We start from the raw sequence: 18426 nt of genomic DNA, 5'->3' as shown, positions 1-18426 counted from the left end.
CATAAAGAGTCAGAGATATACCTCTGTACTCTTGGGGGGCCCATGCTTGTATATGTTGAATACTGGGGTGGTGAGGAAGGATCCTGTATGTCCTCAGAGGGCAAGTTCTTCTGCACTCGGATCCATATTTACGTTTTCGTTCTCGAGTGCTGCCACCCAGAGGACATGTTGGGACTTGCACCTGACCTGCTCTCCCCGATCATTTCACCTCCCTGGAATTCAATGAAGGGTGCCTTCTCTGCACAGAGAGGTTGGGATGAAGATGCCTTTGAGGGGGGCCAGTTTTCTCCTCGTAGCCAATGTGAATTACACGTGTATGGCCAGCAGTTATAGTGATTTGTCGAGGGGAGTCATGCACAGTGTGAGAGGACACAGCAGTGTTATGACAGGGAATCCCTGTATTCCATGCAGAGGTGCCTTGGAACAGTCAGAGGATTAGGAAGTGCCCTGACTGCACATTCCAGGATTTCAGGAGGGGTCCTAATACAAGTGGTGTGCCATCTGTATGTCTGCCTGCCAGTACCCATGTATGTGCTCCCTGGTCCCAGTGCTCATGTCTCAGGGAAGGTCACCCTGTAAGGGTGAATCGGCGTCAGCTCCCATGGCAGATCTCCATGTTCTCTCTGTAATCCCTCAGAAGTGCACACATGAGGTCCTGTGGCATCATCCATTACTCTGCCTTCCTGTAGTGTGTCCACTCACAGTTGAAGGATGTGGTTATAATATGTCACTGATTTTTTCTCAGGGAGAATGCTTTTCCTATCCCCTTCATGATCCAGTGACATGGTGCAGGATGTGTCTACTGAGTTCTTTACCCAGATCACCCAATCCTGTATGTGAAGACTGCTTTTTCTTGTCCACGTGGTGGCCAATTGGATAGACTGTCAGACTGAGATGTAGAGGACCCTGGGTCAAGACCCTGAGATCTCTGGTGTGAGTACTGGCTCGTACAGCTTGCACATGGGTTCCTTAGGACTTATGGTTTGAATGTGGGATCATTTATATGACTCTGTGGTCGCTGGATGGATCCCAAGGATCACTGGCCTCAACGTCAAGGTTGCTGGCTTGAGCAGCAGGTTCCTGCTCTCCCTTCATGGCAGATATGAGAGAGCAATCACTGACCAGGTAAGGTGCCTCAAAAAACAATAGACCATTCCTATTTGTTTCCTTTTCTATTTGTCAATATCTATCCTCTCTTGGTCTCTCCCTCTGTCTATGTAAGAAAAGTGGTGCCATGCAACGCTGGCTCCCCTTTCATTCATTTATCATACTGAAAATGGAAGTGATAGTTGACAGGACTGTGTGGTTGCGAATGACAGGTTAGGTGATAGGGCTGTGCAGTTCCTGAGGTCATTCCTTTGTTATTACTGAGATTAATCAGAAGTCCCATGACAGGGCTGTATAGTCCTTGACAGTGTTAAATATTCTCACTGTCTGACCTCTGCCGCTGGTTACTATGGATCCTGAGAAAAAGGCCTGAGAGGAGGGCTCCTGAAATAATGAAACGTTTCTGGTGCCCTCTACTGGACGTCTTGAGAATAACAGTCTTTGATGGAAAGTCCGCTGTTGGCGGGTATTGGTTCGTGTGAACACGTACATGTCCCTGAGGTTTCCCACACAGTGAATAAGTGACTATGGTGACTATGGTGTCACCATGTATGTTCAAATTCCCTGTAGGATTCATAGTAGGAATAATAGGCTATGAGAGATTGATTGCTGTGACATAGCTACTTTCTGAAACTGCTGCAGTGCTGACACGGAGACTATTTCCTTGAAAAGGGAAGGAACGCTTTGGGTCATTCTGTTTCCTTTTTCAGTCAGTGTGGTACAGCAGAGTGTGCTGGGACCAAGGGTCTTTTTGACCATTAGGTCTTTGCCTTGTCTTCCCTTAGGTGACTGCTTATAAGTATCGCTTCTTTTATTTGGCTTCCTTATATTTTATGTAGTTATTCTTCATTCAATTTCATAGTTTGTCTTCCATTGATTCATTTCTCCCTTTATTTAATTGTTTTCTCTTTATTTACTTATTAGGCTATTTAGTTAATTGTTTCATAATTTCAATTGTCTTCCTTTGGTAGTTCCCTCACTATCTTATTAGGTAGTGGTGCCTGTCATCCCACTGTGCCTGATTCAGCCGTTGCAGGGGGAATCTACCCTTTGCTTTTCCTCTTCCTGTCTTCACTGTGTGGCAGCTCCTGTTCATAGCTGTGAGACCTCTGCCCAGAGCCTACTGTTCTTGGGCTACAGTGAATAGGGCAGCTTCTCTGGTGTGTGTTCTATTTTTTGGTGTGGTTCTATCTGAGGCTTTCATGGACTTAAATTTATGTGACCTTCTATTTTTACATCGTGATGTATGGAACTTAACATGAAGGGTTCTGTCTCAGCATGGATCACCCTGTTTCTAAGTCTTGATCTTTGTGTCCAGGATTATGTCTGGGAATGATTTTAGCTTTGAAGCCCTTGGTCCTCTGTTGGTGCTCGCAGTGCTCCCCAGAGCCTCCATTGAGCGCGTGGGGTCCTGACTTCACTGTGCTGACTGTTTTGTGTCACGCCTTCTCCTGTTAGTGTGATGAATGAGACCCATCAGCTTGGGATCCTCTCTTCTTCAAGTGTGGGATCCTTTGTCGCCCTTTGATGCACGCTGCCATGCATTCTGCATTTGGGGAATACCACTTGAACAGGGGTCAATGGGAAAGGATACATTACTTTGCTGCCCTCTCGTGGGGAAAATGGGAATTAATAGTATTTTATAAGAGGTAATTTTCTTGCATCCGTGCTGCTGATCTGCAAAACAGTTTGGAAAGGCCATTGCAACTTCCCCCTGCAGTGTCTGTGACTGTGTCAGAAGAAGGGCTCCAGCCAGAGAACATGGATTTCTGTACTTGATGCCATGATGAAGCCACTCACTGCATACTCAAGCTGGATGAGTGTTTGACCAATCAGTGACCTCAGGTTTTTGATGCTGGGTCCTCAAAGAGTGCCAGGTTCACATACTCTCCACTGCATCATCATCTGGTCAGGCTGTTCCTCCACTTATTTCAAATGGTGACCGGAAAATAGAACCATGTTAGTAAACATTTTGATGAGGTTTTAATTTATATCCTAAGAAATTTGTAGACATCTTTGGAAAATTGATATCATTCTTTGTATACTGTTTTATGACTTTCACTTTGATTGAAAAATAAATCAGTAACAGTATTTTTAATATGTTCTGCGAGTTACAGTCTGGAGGCATGGTGTTCCGAGAATGAGAAGCTTTATATAAGTGATTTTGTGTCCCCTTTGTGTCATCTGAGAGGTACTCTGTGGGGCACTTGTTCAACATGTGAAGAAGCAGGTCTGTAGGTGGTGAATTGTGGAAAGTAATACATGAAGAATGTCGGTTTTAGTTCCATTGCAGCACCAGTAGGAAGGATTGAGTTAAGAGGCTGGGACAGTTGCCTACAGGGGTTTCAGTGGGGTCACAGTTCAGATATGCTGTTCCCTCAGCATGCAGGGGTTCCTGGATCTGCCCATCTGACTCACGGGGCACTCGTGCCACCAGCCATGAGGGAACACCAAGGACAGTGGTGTGGAGTGAGGTCGTTTGCCATACACTGCTCGCTGCTTCAGAAGGTCCGATCTACAATTGCTGTCGCAGCGCAGCACACCTGAGCAGCTTCCCAGGAGGCGAGTGTATGTGTACAGGACCTGTATGAACGTTGAAGAGAGGAGAAAGTGTGGCAGAAAGACTCTCAGTCATTAAGGGAACAGCAGAGCAAGGGTGCTGTATGAAAAGTTGTGTTGTTGTTCCTTATATTTCATTTACTGAGTTTAGTGATAGGGCATTGGGGGAGAGACATACAAAGAACCAATCATTGTTCACTGTACAACTACTGCTCAACTTATGACCACGATCGGTGTCGACAGACCTGTCGTAACACGATTCGGTCATAACTTGATTAGGGTACATGTACAGTACTGTGAAATGATGTTATAAAAATCTTTAAGTCATATTTTCTCATAATTTTATTTCATTATTGTTATATATCATAATTTTCTTTGTTCATTTTATGTCATTGTTATCATCTTTACACCATTTTGTTTCTTATTTTTACATTCGTCAGGTTTAAGTAAAACACTGCATTACCAGTACAACTGTTTTAATATTTGCAAAGACAATTTCCTCTTGGTAGACATCTTGGGAGGGGTTTGATGAAAAATATCCAAGACACAAAACACGAATTGCTGTACTGAGTCTGGGATAACAGTTGAAATGGTGCACGCTGAGATGATAGTGCTGCTGGAAGCTGGTCCGTACTGTCATACACACAGCTGGGCATAGCTTGCACTGCCAGACGCGGAGCAGTCGTGGGTAGCTGATTGTGGTCGTACAGTCGAATGGTGGTAAGTTGTATAGGTTGTAAGTCTATAAATATTTGTAGTTGTTTCTTGGCGTTCCCATTGGTCACTTCCTGTACCTGCTTTGAGTCATGAGCGACCACATCACGTATGGCGGACTGGACAATGCTATGTGCAGCCAGCCACTGTGATTCAGTTTCTGCTCTTTAGGTCTCAGCCTCCAGGCTACTTTTTCAAAGAAAGGTGTTCCCGGATCATTTGTGACTGTTCTGGATAGCATTCTCTTGTTTTGCTGCATAGCAGTTGCCTAAATCTAAAGTGGCATCTTTTTATTGCTCACTTTGTCATCTAAGCCACGAGCCACAAGAAATCGTGTGTGTGTTGTGTGGTCATCTGTACGCTGGTGTCTATGTCTGTGCGGTATCAACATTACTAACTGGCTGTTACAGTTCTGGTAGGTGAGAGAGAGGGCTCTGAATGTAAAACCCTTAAAGAAACATTACCCTCTCCAGCCGGTTCTAGAGTAACTTTGAGGACAGTTCCTGTTCTCATGGCTGCTGGAAGCTCTCCGCACTCCTGGAATGCCATTGTCAGGCAGCCCTCCTCAGCTGAGGTCTCGCTGGGGCGGACCGCCGTCCCTCCCGCGTTCCCCTCCCCTCGGCGGCGCGAGTCCGGGCGCGCAGCGTGGACGCAGCTACCCCTCGGCGCTGAGGGGCGGGAGTCGGGAGGGGCGAGACTCCGACAGCACCGCTGAGGCGGAGGTCTGGGCGATGGGAACTGACGGAGGGCACGGTGACCTGCAGCGCGAGCACCTGAGGAGAAGGCAGCAGGTCTGTGACAGGTGACGGGCAGCGGAGGATGGAGGCGCAGCCCGGGGAAGAGGGAGGAAGGGCCGGGGCCGCTTGAGGCGCCGGCGAATGTGGCCGTGGTCCGAGCAGGTCGGGGTGAGAGGCGCCCAGGCCGAGAAGCGAGGGTGCCGGCCCGCGGTTGGAGGCGGACGGGACTGTCCTGGGGGGGGCCGGGAAGAGGGGGGTGCATGAGAGGTGCTGAGCGAGGAGCTCGGGAAGAGGTTTGGGGAGCGGGCGCTCAGAGGCGGGAGGGGAGGGCTAGGGGCGGACGGGAGGGTTTGCACAGAAGGAGACAGCGGAGTCGTCTGTGCCGGACGTGGGCCTGAGGAGGCCTGACCTGAAAGAGAAGGTCTGGAGGGAGGTGGACGGGACACGGGACCTGGGAGTTTTTTGGTTGGGGGGAATCCGTTTTGTTTGTGGAAAGGCCGAGAGCGCAGAGCGGAGCGCGCTGGGTCGCAGGTGAGTCTCATGTGCCACGCTTCAGGTTCTCACGGGGCGGGGCGGGCACGAAGACGCGGTCCGGTGGGGGGTGGAGGCGGCGGCCGGGGGTCCGAGAGGGAGCGCCGCGAGAGGCTCCTGCCTCACCTCCGCCTCAGGTTCCCGTCCTCCCCCGTCCCGTCGGCGCGGTAGGAGGGAAGGGGTTACTTTGTTCAGAGCTGCAGTGGGAATAGTGAGTATGGTCGTGTTGTTGGGAGCCGTCTGTGTCACTGCGGAGGGTCCGGAGGTCCGAGGAAGGGAGCAGACAGGACCTGACCGCAAGGAGGCGGGAGGTTCGTGAAAGGAGCCTCTTACTTCTCACACCGTCACTGCCTGAGTGCTGGTGTTGGGAGGGGAGCATAGACATCAAACAAAAAGTGTCTTCGTTGCTATGTTTATGTGTTACTGGGTGTCACTTCGTTAGAGGTGTAGTTTTCTGTGTTTGCAAGGAAAGGGAAAGGCCTGAGAAGACTCTGGGTAGTTGTGGTTCAGTCTGTGAAGGGAGAGAAGTGACGAGTGGTGTTTGGATGCAGCAGCCTGTCAGGTTTGTCCACCAGAGAGCTGAGGAATGGGTGAGGGATGCAGCACCAGAAGTAGTTTTGGGAGCGTTGTCGGCATTAGTACAGAATTTAGACACTGCTCAAGTAGGTATTATTTGTCCCAAGGGTATCTTGTATAAGTGCACAGTACAGTGTTTTTCCTAACCCTTTAAATTCACCACAGGTGAGTCGTGAGGGGACACTGTTTTCATTTCTCTGGATTTATAGGTAAAATGCCTTGAAATTCAAGGTGTTGGTGAGGGACTGGATCCCGAGTTCTCTACGAAAGAGGAAATAGCCCATCTGTTTGGGGCGGTGGGTTTTAGGGAACAGTTGGGATAGGGAAGAACAAGTGGGGGTCCCGCGGGGACCGCGTGTTCCCAGTCGCCTCATGCGCGTGATCTTGGCGCGCTTCTGTCAGAGACCCCGCCGCGGGTACCGCCTCGGTCCCTGCTTGGCATGACTTCGTTCACGTGTAACAGCCCCCTCCTCAGACGCACAGACTGCGTAGTGCGTCGTCGGAGTAAGCAGTTCGCATGCTCCCCTCCGGAGCGCTCCTGTGTGCCGCCATGTAGGGAATTCTGCTGCACTTCACAGGGAACCATGACGTCATCTGAGCGTGCCACGAAGTGTCTTCTGTTCTTATAATTCAGGGGATTTAGATCGTGTATCACGAGACTGGCATCACGCCGAAATGGCCCCATTTCCATGGTTCCTAGGACTTTGGGCTTTTAGGAAAGAAGCTTGTTCTCTGGGAAGAGTGACAGCTTCAGTGAAAGGGCTGTGTCATTTCTGAGGTCATTCCTTTTCACATTCTGTTAGGAAAGAGACGTCCTGTGTCAGGGTTCTCCATTCCCTCCCACTGAGAAGTTTATCCGGGCTCAGTTCTGCTGTTAGTCACTGTGCTTCTCGGGGACCCTCGCTGACTGAAAAGGATTCCTGAAAAGGCTTTTAAAAAGTTATTTTGGCGCTCTCCTGTGGACGTCTTGAACATAGAACATTTTACAGGGGCCGTGTCTTATAGTCTCTTGACATAAGAATGAGTATACCTTAAGGTTTCCTATAGGATCACTGTCTGAAAATGATGTCAGTGCGTCAATATTCATTCTGTTTGTCTGACGTGTGGTGGCTTAGTGGATAAAGCCTCAACCTGGAATGCTGAGGTCTCTGGTTTGAAACCCTGCACTGTGTGGTCAAGGCACATACAGGAGTTTAAGTTGATGCTTCCTGCTCCTCCCCCCTTTCTGTCTGTCTATTGGTCTTTCTCTCTTTCTCTCCCTTTCTCTCCTCCTTTCTACAATAAATAAATACATACATACATACATACATACATATAAAAAATTCAATATGCTGATGACCTGTTCTTCGCTGAGAAGAGGACAGTGCTGAGGAGAAACATCGCTTCTGATTCCTCTTCAGAGGCAGGAAGGAGAGTCCAATGAAGATGGAAAGGTATGATATTTTTTCTTCACTAGTGATGTGCTAGAGACATGGAAGGAATGTTTCATGGAAGAGAAGGAATGTTTTGGTTCATTATGTTTTCCTTTAAAGAAAGGGCTCTTTCCTTAACCTTTTTGATTTGATGATGCACACAGTGATGGAGCTGAGAGATTTTGTTAGTTGTGTCACTTTTCTTCTGTGTAACTATCAGTTTGTACATATGTTCTCAGATTGGGCTGGTCTATATTTTGGTGCATGTCTTAACTTTTCTGCTATCTTCAAAGACTGAGTTGTTGGATTCTTTCCGTAGGTTAAATTAATTAGTTACCTGGCTTATTTATGTACCTCTTTTTTTTTCACTCATGGATGCAATGAATCATCTCAATCTTTTTCTACATTAATTATTTCTTAATTTATTTATTTATCTTTTATTTGGATTTCCAACTTAAAGTTAAATTTTTTTTCTAAATTTCTGTGTTTGTTTTTGTGTACATATGCATATAGATATGTTTATACATTTAGCCATTTACTTTCATTGGTCTGCCCATTCACTTATTATTATATTGGTCAATATTACTTTTGCTTCCAGTGTGACTGTGTCCTTGAAGTTATACAGGTGTCTTCTGCAGTCTTTTGTTTAGGTCCAAATCTTTCCTCTGCTTAGGTCTTCCTGGGTGCGAAGCTCACCTGTATGCACAAGGCAATTGCTCACTGGATAAGCATGCATTGCAGCACTCTTCTGGTGATTACGGTTTATGTGTGCATGTGGGTTTTCTGTGTTCCCGTCCCTGTGAGCTTTTGATTTGGTATTCGATATTTGGACCTTGCCATGAAGGGTTCCATGTCATTATGTGTCACTCTGTTTCCTATGTTTGCCCTTTTTTGGCCAGAATGTGTCTGTTCAAAGAACTTTGGGTGTTAGGTACCTGGTGTGATTACGTCCTTTTAAGTGATATGCAGGGTTTCTGTTGAGTGTCTGCTGTCTGCTTTTACTGGGCACTGCTGTTTCTCTCTCAATTCCTATGTGTAGTGCAGGGACCAGAGTTTTTGTCACAGGATCCTTTCCTCTGTCAAGGTGGAATCTGTTTTCTCAGTCTGATGTATGTTGGTCTGCATTGTGTACTTCGGAAAGCTCTTCTCCATTACGTTTCTGGTAAAGAGAGCAGAAAAAAATTTTTGCTGCCCTCCAGTGGAGAAGTTTGGAATACCCCGTCTGTCTAGAAACCTGCCCAGAAATTCCAGATTAGTGCTGTGCCAGTGTTCTTACAAATCCTATAGCTACCACCATTTTTTCTAGGGTGTTAGGTCACAGATGTTGATGGATATTTGAAAATGCTATTTAAAGAATTATAGGCAGTGTTCATTTCTAATTGTCCTGGGATGGATATACGGCAACTTGTTTTTTTTCCTGAAGTATGTGCCTTTAATTTTTATTCATTTCTTGTTTTCATATGAACATTGTTTTCTTATGTGTCTGTGAAAGGGATGCTCCATGTATATGTTGATGTGGATTGTGTCTTTTCTTCTTTTCTATTTGTAGTTCTTCTCAAGGGCAGGAATTACGCAAGGTAATAGATCGAATCGAGTTGTCTGTGTTCTTTGTCTTTGGGAAGTTGGTGGTCTCCTTGAACATATTGTCAGATGTTGGATATGTGACTATTTTCTGTTTTTTTCCGGGGTCCTTCTCCATCTGTCAGAATGTCTGTGTGGGATGTCAGCAAGGCATTGAGGTCAACTGCCTCTGTCTAACATGGGAGTCATTGTTGTGCAAGTAGAGTTGACCGCTTTGGGAAGTGTGACTTTTGACTCTCCAGTGTTCTGTGTAATGGAGGTGTGGATGATTCACTGAAAACAATCCAGGCTGGTGCAGTTGCTAAAATAGTACTTTGAAATAGTATTTACTGTGACTACCTCATGCTGCTCTGTCTCTTCACTCTCTAACCAATAAAATATTTTGAAAAACCACTCTTCTTCATTTCTGTGTTGTACCTTTTTTCTTGTGTCATTAACTGTAACACCTGCTTTTTCTCTCAGGTTAGAGAGTATGGGAGAGAGGAGACACAGGGCTGGGGCTGGGTCTAGGGCTGGGGCAGGTGTTGGGGCTAGGGGCTAGGGGTTAGGGTGTCGGGTTAGGGTGTTGGGTTGGGGTCAGGGTGAGGGTCAGGGTGGTCGGGGTTTATGGTTTAAGATTTAGGTTTAGTGATTAGGGTTAGGGTTGGGGTTAGGGTCGGGGTTGGGGTCAGGGTCAGGGGTCAGGGTCAGGGTCAGGGTCACTTGTTATGGCTAGCAGTGACAAATATGGAACTGGACATCGACCATCTCATTAGCCAAAAGCAGGCCCATAGTTTTCATTGAAATACTGGCCAGTTTGTTGATTTAAATTTACTTGTTCTTTATTTTAAATATTGTATTTGTTCCAGTTTTTCCTTTTTTACTTTAAAATAAGATATGTGCAGTGTGCATAGGGATTTGTTCATAGTTTTTTTTATAGTCTGGCCCTCCAATGGTCGCAGGGACAGTGAACTTGCCCCCTTTGTAAAAAGTTTGGGGACCCCTGCATTACTTCGTGATTATGCCCATAATTCATTAAGGTTTCCTACAGCATCAATGTCTGTAAATGATTTCACTACATGACAATTCAGTATGTTGATGATCCTATGTCCTTCAGTCAGAAGAGGACGGTGCTGAAGAGAAACATCGCTTCTGTTTCCTCATCGGAGGCAGGAAGGAGAGTCTAATGAAGATTTAAAGGTACAATATTTTCACTGAATGTAAGTGCTGTGCTAGAGACATGGGGGCAATGTTTCCTGGAAGGGAAGCAATGTTTTGCTTCATTGTGTTTTCCTTTCAGATTTGGCGATATACACAGTGATAGAACTGAGAGGTTTTGTTAGTTGTGTCACTTTCTTCTGTGTAACCATTAGCTTGAACATATGTTTCTAGATTTGGATGCTCAATACTTCAGTTCATGTTTTCATTTTTATGCTATGTTGTGAAAACAGTGACTTGTCTGTTTCTGGAGTATATTTAATTAATTAAGTAAGTAAGTAACTTGTGTATTTTCCTATTTTTCATGTAAGCTATGACACATCTAATTTTTTTGTATTTTAATTATTTCTTATTTTATTTTTATACCTTTTTTTTGGTTATTGATGAACAGTTTTCACTTTTTCCTTCTGTGTTTCCTTTAATGTACATATATTTATAAGTTTATATTTTTAATGATTTATTTACATTCCTCTACTCCTTCACTTGATATTTAATTGTTTAATGTTGTCTTTGTTTCCAGTGTGAATGTGTCTGTGAAGTGCTGCAGGTGTTGTCTCCAGTCTTGTGTTTGGCTCCAAGTCTTCACTTGACTTATGGCATCCTGGGTGGGAAGCTCACCTTTATGTGCAGGGCATGCGCTCATTGGACAGATACACATGGCAAACTTTGGTGTTTAGGGCCTTTGTGTGCGTGGGTTTGTTGCTGGGTTCTCTGTGTTCTAGTTCTTGTGAGCTTTCAGTTTTGCTCTTTGATATTTGTAACTTGCCATGAAGGGTTCCATGTAATTTCCTGTGTTTGCCTTTTGTGTGCTGGACCGTGTCTGGTGATAGACCTTTGGCTTGGAGGTCCCCGGTTGTTGATATGTGCTTTGAAGTGGTATCCATGGTTTTTGCTGAGTATCTGGTGTCTGCCTTTACTGGGCACTTTCGTTTGTTTTGCGATGTGTTTGTGTAGTGCACGGACTCAGACATTTTGTTACAGGATCCTTTCCTCTTTCAAGGTGGAATCCCTTTCCTCAGTGTGATGTATGTTGGCATGCATTGTGCACTTCAGAAAGCACTTCTCCATTGAGGTTCCCGATCAAGAAAGCAGAATTTTTTTTGGCTGCCCTCCAGTGGAACGTTTGGAATAGCATGTCAAGAAAAGCGTCTTAACATTCCGGGTTAGTGTTGTGCCAGTCTTCCTGCAAAGATTGTAGCTACCACCATCATGTCTATATCTTGGTATGCTAGAGTTGTTGTTGATGGATATTTGGAAAAGTTATTTGGAAAGCTATTTGAAAAATATATTGAAGAAGTTATAGGTCCTGTCTATTTTGTTCTGTACTGCAATGGATATATGGCAAGTTTTTTTTGGTTGGTTTTCCTTCAGTATGTGTTTTTTTAAATTTTGACTATTTTTCTTAGGTTTCCTCATCACCATTATTTTCTGATGTGTCTGTGAAGGGGATACTCCATGGATATGTTCATGCTGATTGTGTCTTTTATTGCTTCATTCTATTTGTAATTTTCAGGGACAGGATTTACCGAAGTTCATAGATCTAATCGAGTCCTCTATGTTCCTGCCTTTGGGCAGTTGGTGGTTTCCTTGAACATACTGTCAGGTGTTGGACTATTTTCTGTTATTTCCTGAGTCCTCATCCATATGTCAAGATGTCCATGTGGGATGTATGCTAGCAGTTGATTTCTATGGCCTTTGTCTTCCATGGGACTTGTGTGTGTAGACTTGACCGATTTGGGAAATGTGTCTATTGACTCTCGAAGTGTGCAGTGTGGCTGAGAAGTGGATGAATCACTCATGACAATCCAGGCTAGTATAGCTCCTAAAATAGTATTCAGAAAAAGTATTTGCTGTGACTGCCTCATGCTTCTCTATCTCCTCACTTTCAAACCAATAAAACGTTTTGAAAAAAATGCTCGTCTTCATTTCTGTTTGCACTTTTTTTGTAACTCTAACACCTTTTTGTTCTTTCATGTTAGAGAGTTTAGGGAGAGAGGAGACACAACTTCAGGGTTAGTGTTAGCCTTATGGTTGTTGTTTATGGTTAGGTAATAGGGTTCAGGGTTTATGATTTAAGTTTTGGGTTTGATTTTGGATATGGAGTTTGGTGCATGGTTTGGTGTGAGAATGTGGGTTCAAGGTCAGAATTCAGGTTTTGTGTTTAGGTTATAATTTAGGGCTAGGGCTGGGGCTGGGGTTAGGGTTAGGGGTTAGGGTTAGGGTTAGGGTTTTCAAAAAGGAATGAGTCTTATACATAAGGAAATATGGTATACACACTCCAGATGTCTCTGTGAACTGTTGGAATTCATGGGAGTCCGGAAGACCAGAGTAACAGGTTTTATTGAAAGGAAGAAAGGAACCCTGCCAGGCACTTCTCAGGGAGAATAGCCTCAGTACAAGCTAGGGAGATAAATTTATAGGGTTAAAAGGAGGGTCTCATCAAGTGGGTGTTGAGTCAAAAGTCCTGGTATGCTTCCTTCTGTGGTTTTACAATATTGGGTTCTTGGAACGCTTCTCCTTGGAGCTGGCTGACCAGCTTCCTAGAACTTTTCTGTTTCAGGGACAATAGTCCAGTAAGTAAGGGTGGGGTCAGATAGACAAGAGGAACAGTTAAAGGGCAGTTTGGAAGTTTTGGTAAATTCATGTATCCATCATGAACATTTCTTTCTTTTACTTTCTCTGGATTTAATTTACTATCCTGGTTCTTAAGTATGGGTGGAAAGGCTGTGTATTTTAAGGTTTTTCCTTCTAAAATGTATTCATCACTACATTTTGCCATAGGTTTTCTTATGTAGTTTTTATTTTTATTAATCTCAAAGTATTTTATAACTTGAATTGTGATTTTGAGGGGGCAGTTATTTAGGAGTGAATTTCTTAACTTAAAAAAGTAAGGATTTCTAGTTAGTTTCTATTACTGATTTCTAGATTAAGTGTAATGACTAGAAGAAACATGCTTTATATTATTTCAAAGATTTGAAGTTTGTTGAAACTTGCTTCAAAGAACATACAGGGGCCCTGGCCAGTTGGCTCAGTGGTAGAGCATCGGCCTGGCTGTGCGGGAGTCCCAGGTTCGATTCCAGGCCAGGGCACACAGGAGAAGCACCCATCTGTTTCTCCACCCCTCCCCCTCTCCTTCCTCTCTGTCTCTCTCTTCCCCTCTCACAGCCAGGGCTCCATTGGAGTGAAGTTGGCCAGGGCACTGAGGATGGCTCTGTGGCTTCTGCCTCAGGGCCTAGAATGGCTCTGGTTGCAACGGAGTGATGCCCCGGATGGGCAGAGCATCGCCCCCTGGTGGGCTTGCTGGGTGTATCCCCATCAGGCGCATGCGGGAGTCTGCCTGACTGCCTCCCCATTTCCAACTTCAGAAAAAAAAACAAAAAAAAAATAAAAAAACCATACAGTATGATCTCTGGTCAATGTGTTCCAAGTGCACTTCTCTGCTGCCACCTTGTGTGCATCTTGAGAATAACAGCTAGGTAAAAGTCACCAGAAAGTTATTTCCTCTGCTGCTATCTGGATTCATGTAACCAGAAACTGTCAAGGTACTTCTGCATCACTGGATGTGTCTGTTCCCATTTTTTCACTTTAAATTTCTTTGCATGTTTCTGTTTTAGGCATGGCATGGGGCAGAAAGGGCGAGGGGCATGGACTGGGAGGGACATGGATGGGGGGCAAACTATGCGGGGTGGGGCTCTTGGCAGGGCGCAATGCTCGGGGCAGGGCTGCGGGGTGTACACAGAGTGGGGAAGATGACGCAGTGCTAAGTGGCACAGAGCGGGGCGGTGCAGGGGTGTGGGCCAGGAGTGGGGACGATGAGGGGTTGTTGGGGCAGCTAGGCACGCTGGAAGGCCTGAGGCACAGACAGCATGGGGCGGGGACAAGGTGGGGCAGGACGCCGGGCTTGGCGGGGTGGGGGTGGTAGGACGGCATGGTGCCCGGACTGCAAGGGGCCAGGGCATGGTGAAAGGCAATGCAATGAAGAGGCAGGTGGGGCACCGCGGTGCAGGGTAGACAGCACGGGGTGGGGAAGGAGCCCAGCATGGACTTCGAGGGTGGAGCACCTCCCTATAGCTGTATCAGTCCCTGGAAAGGAGTTGCTGCCTTGCCTTAGACAGGAGCTTCCTCCCCATAGAGGGGATAACTCCCTGTAGAGCAGGAGTCTCAAACTCATGGCCAGCTGTAGAGGGTCTCCCTTCTTGGTTCTGTGACCTTCCAAGTGAGGGGGCCCTTTCTCTGTAGAGTGGCTCGTTCCATGGAGGGATGGCATCTCCCCGAAGAGGTTTACTGAGCGGAGGGAGCCTTTCCCCTCCCCCTGGTCTCCCTTGTCAATTTAAGCAACGTCCAGACCTGTAGAATATTTATGAGTTTATTTTAGCCAAACTGTCGACAATTATTGGTAAACAAAGTCTCAGCAGATTGAAAAAATGATCTGGAAAATGGTGTTTTGCCCTGTATTTTGTACATCAGAATCAAAGTTGAAAACGGTGGGTTAAATGAAATTGATTGGTGATACATTAGGGAAGCTGAGAACGAGAACGCAAAGCTGAGAAATCTGTGGCACTGATTAAAAGTAAAAATGTATATACTGAAATTTCTTTTATGTGGACAGAAATAAGATAGCTAACAATGACCGTGATAATAACAACAATGGGGGTGGTTGGCTTCTGCTTTGCTGATATGCTTGCTCTGAGGACTGCAGGAAAATATTACCCTTACATTTCAAAGGGGTGCTATTGTTAGATAGGATAGGCATCAAGGAAGGGAAAGCAGAGGGGGTTTTATATCATTCACTGAAGGAAGAGGGGGTCAGCGATCACACTGTCTACAGGAATAAAATCACCAAATGTCCAAACGGCCTTGAAATACTGTACATTAGTCAGAGTATCAGTGAAAGGCAACCTTGGAAGTTAAGAGTTAAAAAGTATATGATCTCTAAGACCCCAACAGGTAGCAGTGCTCAGACTAGCTGAGTTGCCCACTTATGCCTTGTGCCAAGTGCACAGCTTTGCTTAATAAACTGCTTGCTTTGCCTGAATGCTACACCCTGTCTCTCGCCTGAATTCTTTCTCACCTGAGAAGCCCGCTTGGACCTGAGTTTTCTCTGGTACCATTATCAGGGACCTTATTATAGATGTAAAAGACAACAGACAGGCTCAATTAAACTAAGCCTTTGACCTTTGTTAGAGAAAAATACCTCCCTAGGACATGACTACCCATCATGAACTGCTTGCTTTTAGTTAGAAAGTTTTAATTTCAGACCATCCTGTGTGGTTATTTTAGGTCTCTGAGTTTGTAAGCCCACCATGCAGGCCTTCTCAGAGCTTCTCAGATTCAGCATGTGGCCCCTTCTTTTTGTCTATATCCTCCTCAGAGAGATGCTGGCTTCCTAGGGAAGTGATCCCTGTCACAGTAGAACTGAAGCTTTATGTAGATCAGGGATCCTTGATTTGACTTCCCTGTGCAGTGGGACACTCCTGCTTAACAGCAGGGCTGGCAGCCTCTTTGAGACTACTCTGGAGGGGGCTATGCAGATTCTACTTATTAGTACTGAGACCAATCACCACCAGAGGAAAGACACTGTAAGGTCCACTGGCAATGGGGGAAGGTCATGTGAGAAACCAGGCCCAGGGAACTTTGGTTGGAACCACCCACATCTATGCCCGCCAAGAAGAAATGGTCTGGAGCCCTTTGAAACAGAATGATCATCTTTCAGGCAATACAATTTCCCCACATAGTATCAACCCAACCACCCTACCAACACTATAAATTACCCCCAACCCCAGGCGGGAGAATCCACGTGACTTCTCTGACCCCTGTCTCATGGACCAAAGACCTTCATCCAGGGAGCACTCTACTAAATAAAGCTTTTCTATTCCACACTTTGTGGCTATGTTCTTCTTTCTTCCTTGGTAGGAAAATACCTTATATTTGGTGCCAGAAACCTGGGAGGAGCTTGATGCTTGCTGGGGCTGCTCCTCTCCCTTCTCTTCTGAGAAAGAACCAGGACCTCCAACCTCCCACTCACTTCAGCACATGGTGCTATAAGTCCCCTGCCTCCAGCCTCCCCTCAGCTCTTTTCTCCCAGGATCCCTGTCTGTAATTGCAGCTGCATCAGGGACCTCTTATTTGTTCCAAGTGTGTGTGTGTGTCCATGGAGATGCCCCTGATACTCCCACTCTACCTAACCATCTGGTAGCCAGAGCTTGAGTTGAAGGATGCCAATTCTCACCTCTGATCACTCCAAGACTGAGGGTTGACATAGAGGAACAGGAATCTAAACCTGACTCAAAAACACTCTTGCAGTGACTTATCCAGACTCTCCCTCTCTAAAGAAGAAGAAACTGATCTTCTTCTTCTATGTGGCCGAGCCAGAGTACCCACTGGATAATTGAACCAGGTGGCCTCCTGAAGGGACTTTCGATTTTAACACCCTCACCAATTTAACTATTGCCAAAAAACTGGGAAATGATTGGAGATCCCTTATATTCAAGGCTTCTGGCATTTGCACTCCCATCCTAATCTCTGTGCCAGCAGCTCTACAACACAGGTCCTTTTAGCCAGAGAAACCTCAGCTAAACCCTCCACTCCAGATCTTTCCTCCTTTGCCGACTCCCCTGAGGAACTTTCTTCCCTCCTGCACAACTCTCTCCATCCTATCTGGCTTCTCCGTCACTTTGCTGGATGCTGTTTCTCATTCACCTGCAAATATCAGTCCCTCTTCTCCTCCTCTGCTGGCCAGGGGCCCCTCCCTTCTCCACTGTGTTCTTAAGCCCCTTTTTCATCGGGCCCTCCTCCCCTGGTCATTAGCCCTCATGCTGGCACTCACTCTGGCTCAGGGAAAACTCGTAACTATATATACTGACTCTAAATATGTTTTTCTTATCACCCACAGCCACCCTGCCCTCTGGAAGGAAAGGGGCTTTCTCATTACCAAGGGCTCTCCCATAATCAATGCTATCCTCATTTCTAAACTTTTGCAGGCATTACAGCTTCCCACTGAGGTGGCTGTGGTACATTGTAGGGACCATCAAACCTCAGGATCCAGTGGCCTTGGAAAATGCTCAAGCCGATGCAGTGGCTCAAAACCTCACCCTGGGAAGCCTCCCCCACTTTTCTCATGTTTCTCTCCACCTCCTTGAAACTTTCCTACACTCCTGAGGAAGAACAGACCCTCCTCAGAAAGAAGGTATGCAACCAGGAATGGATATTTCTCAGAGATAAAATTGCCTTACCAAAAGGACAGGCTAAAACTCTCCTGTCTGATATCTACTGTTTCTTACACATAGGGCCAAAAGCTTTCTTCCCAGGCCTCCAGCAGACTATTGGAAAGGTACAGACAGCATGCACTGTCTGTTCCAAAGCCTCTACACAAGGGGGACTCTGCCCCTGCTTCCCTACTCATCAACTGAGGGGGCATGTGCCAGGCCAGGATTGCGAAAGTAACTTCAAGCTTATGCCCTCTCATAAAAAACTCTGTTATCTCTTTTGTTGATACCTTTTCAGGGTGGAGAGAAGCCTTTTCTACCTCATGACAGATGGCAGACACCATTGCCTCCATTCTCATTGAACGTATCATCCCACAATTTGGACTGCCGACTACCATCCAGTCAGATGACGGTCCAGCCTTCACTGCCCAAATAGTCCAGCAGGATGCCAGCTCTCTCAACATCAACTGGAAGCTTCAAATACCCTATCACCCTCAACCATCGGGTAAGGTGGAAAGGGCCCATGACATCCTGAAGGGTCAGCTAACTAAACTTTCCATTGAGACCAGGCTCACCTGGCCAAACCTCCTTTCTTTGGCACTTACCAGAATCAGAGCAACCCTGTGAAACCCCACTGGACTCACCCCTTTGAGCTGGTTTATGGTAGACCATTCCTAATCAATCACAACTTACCTGTCAACCCCCTCCTCTTGCCACCTACCTCTCCTTTCTGTCTTTACTTTGCCATCTTCTCAGGGAACACGTGGATCAGACCCTTCCTCCCATAGGGGGTCCAAATAAAGCACA

The sequence above is a fragment of the Saccopteryx leptura genome, unplaced genomic scaffold (assembly GCF_036850995.1).
Source record: "Saccopteryx leptura isolate mSacLep1 unplaced genomic scaffold, mSacLep1_pri_phased_curated manual_scaffold_15, whole genome shotgun sequence".
Lineage (NCBI taxonomy): Eukaryota > Metazoa > Chordata > Mammalia > Chiroptera > Emballonuridae > Saccopteryx > Saccopteryx leptura.
This window is presented reverse-complemented; position numbering follows the sequence as displayed.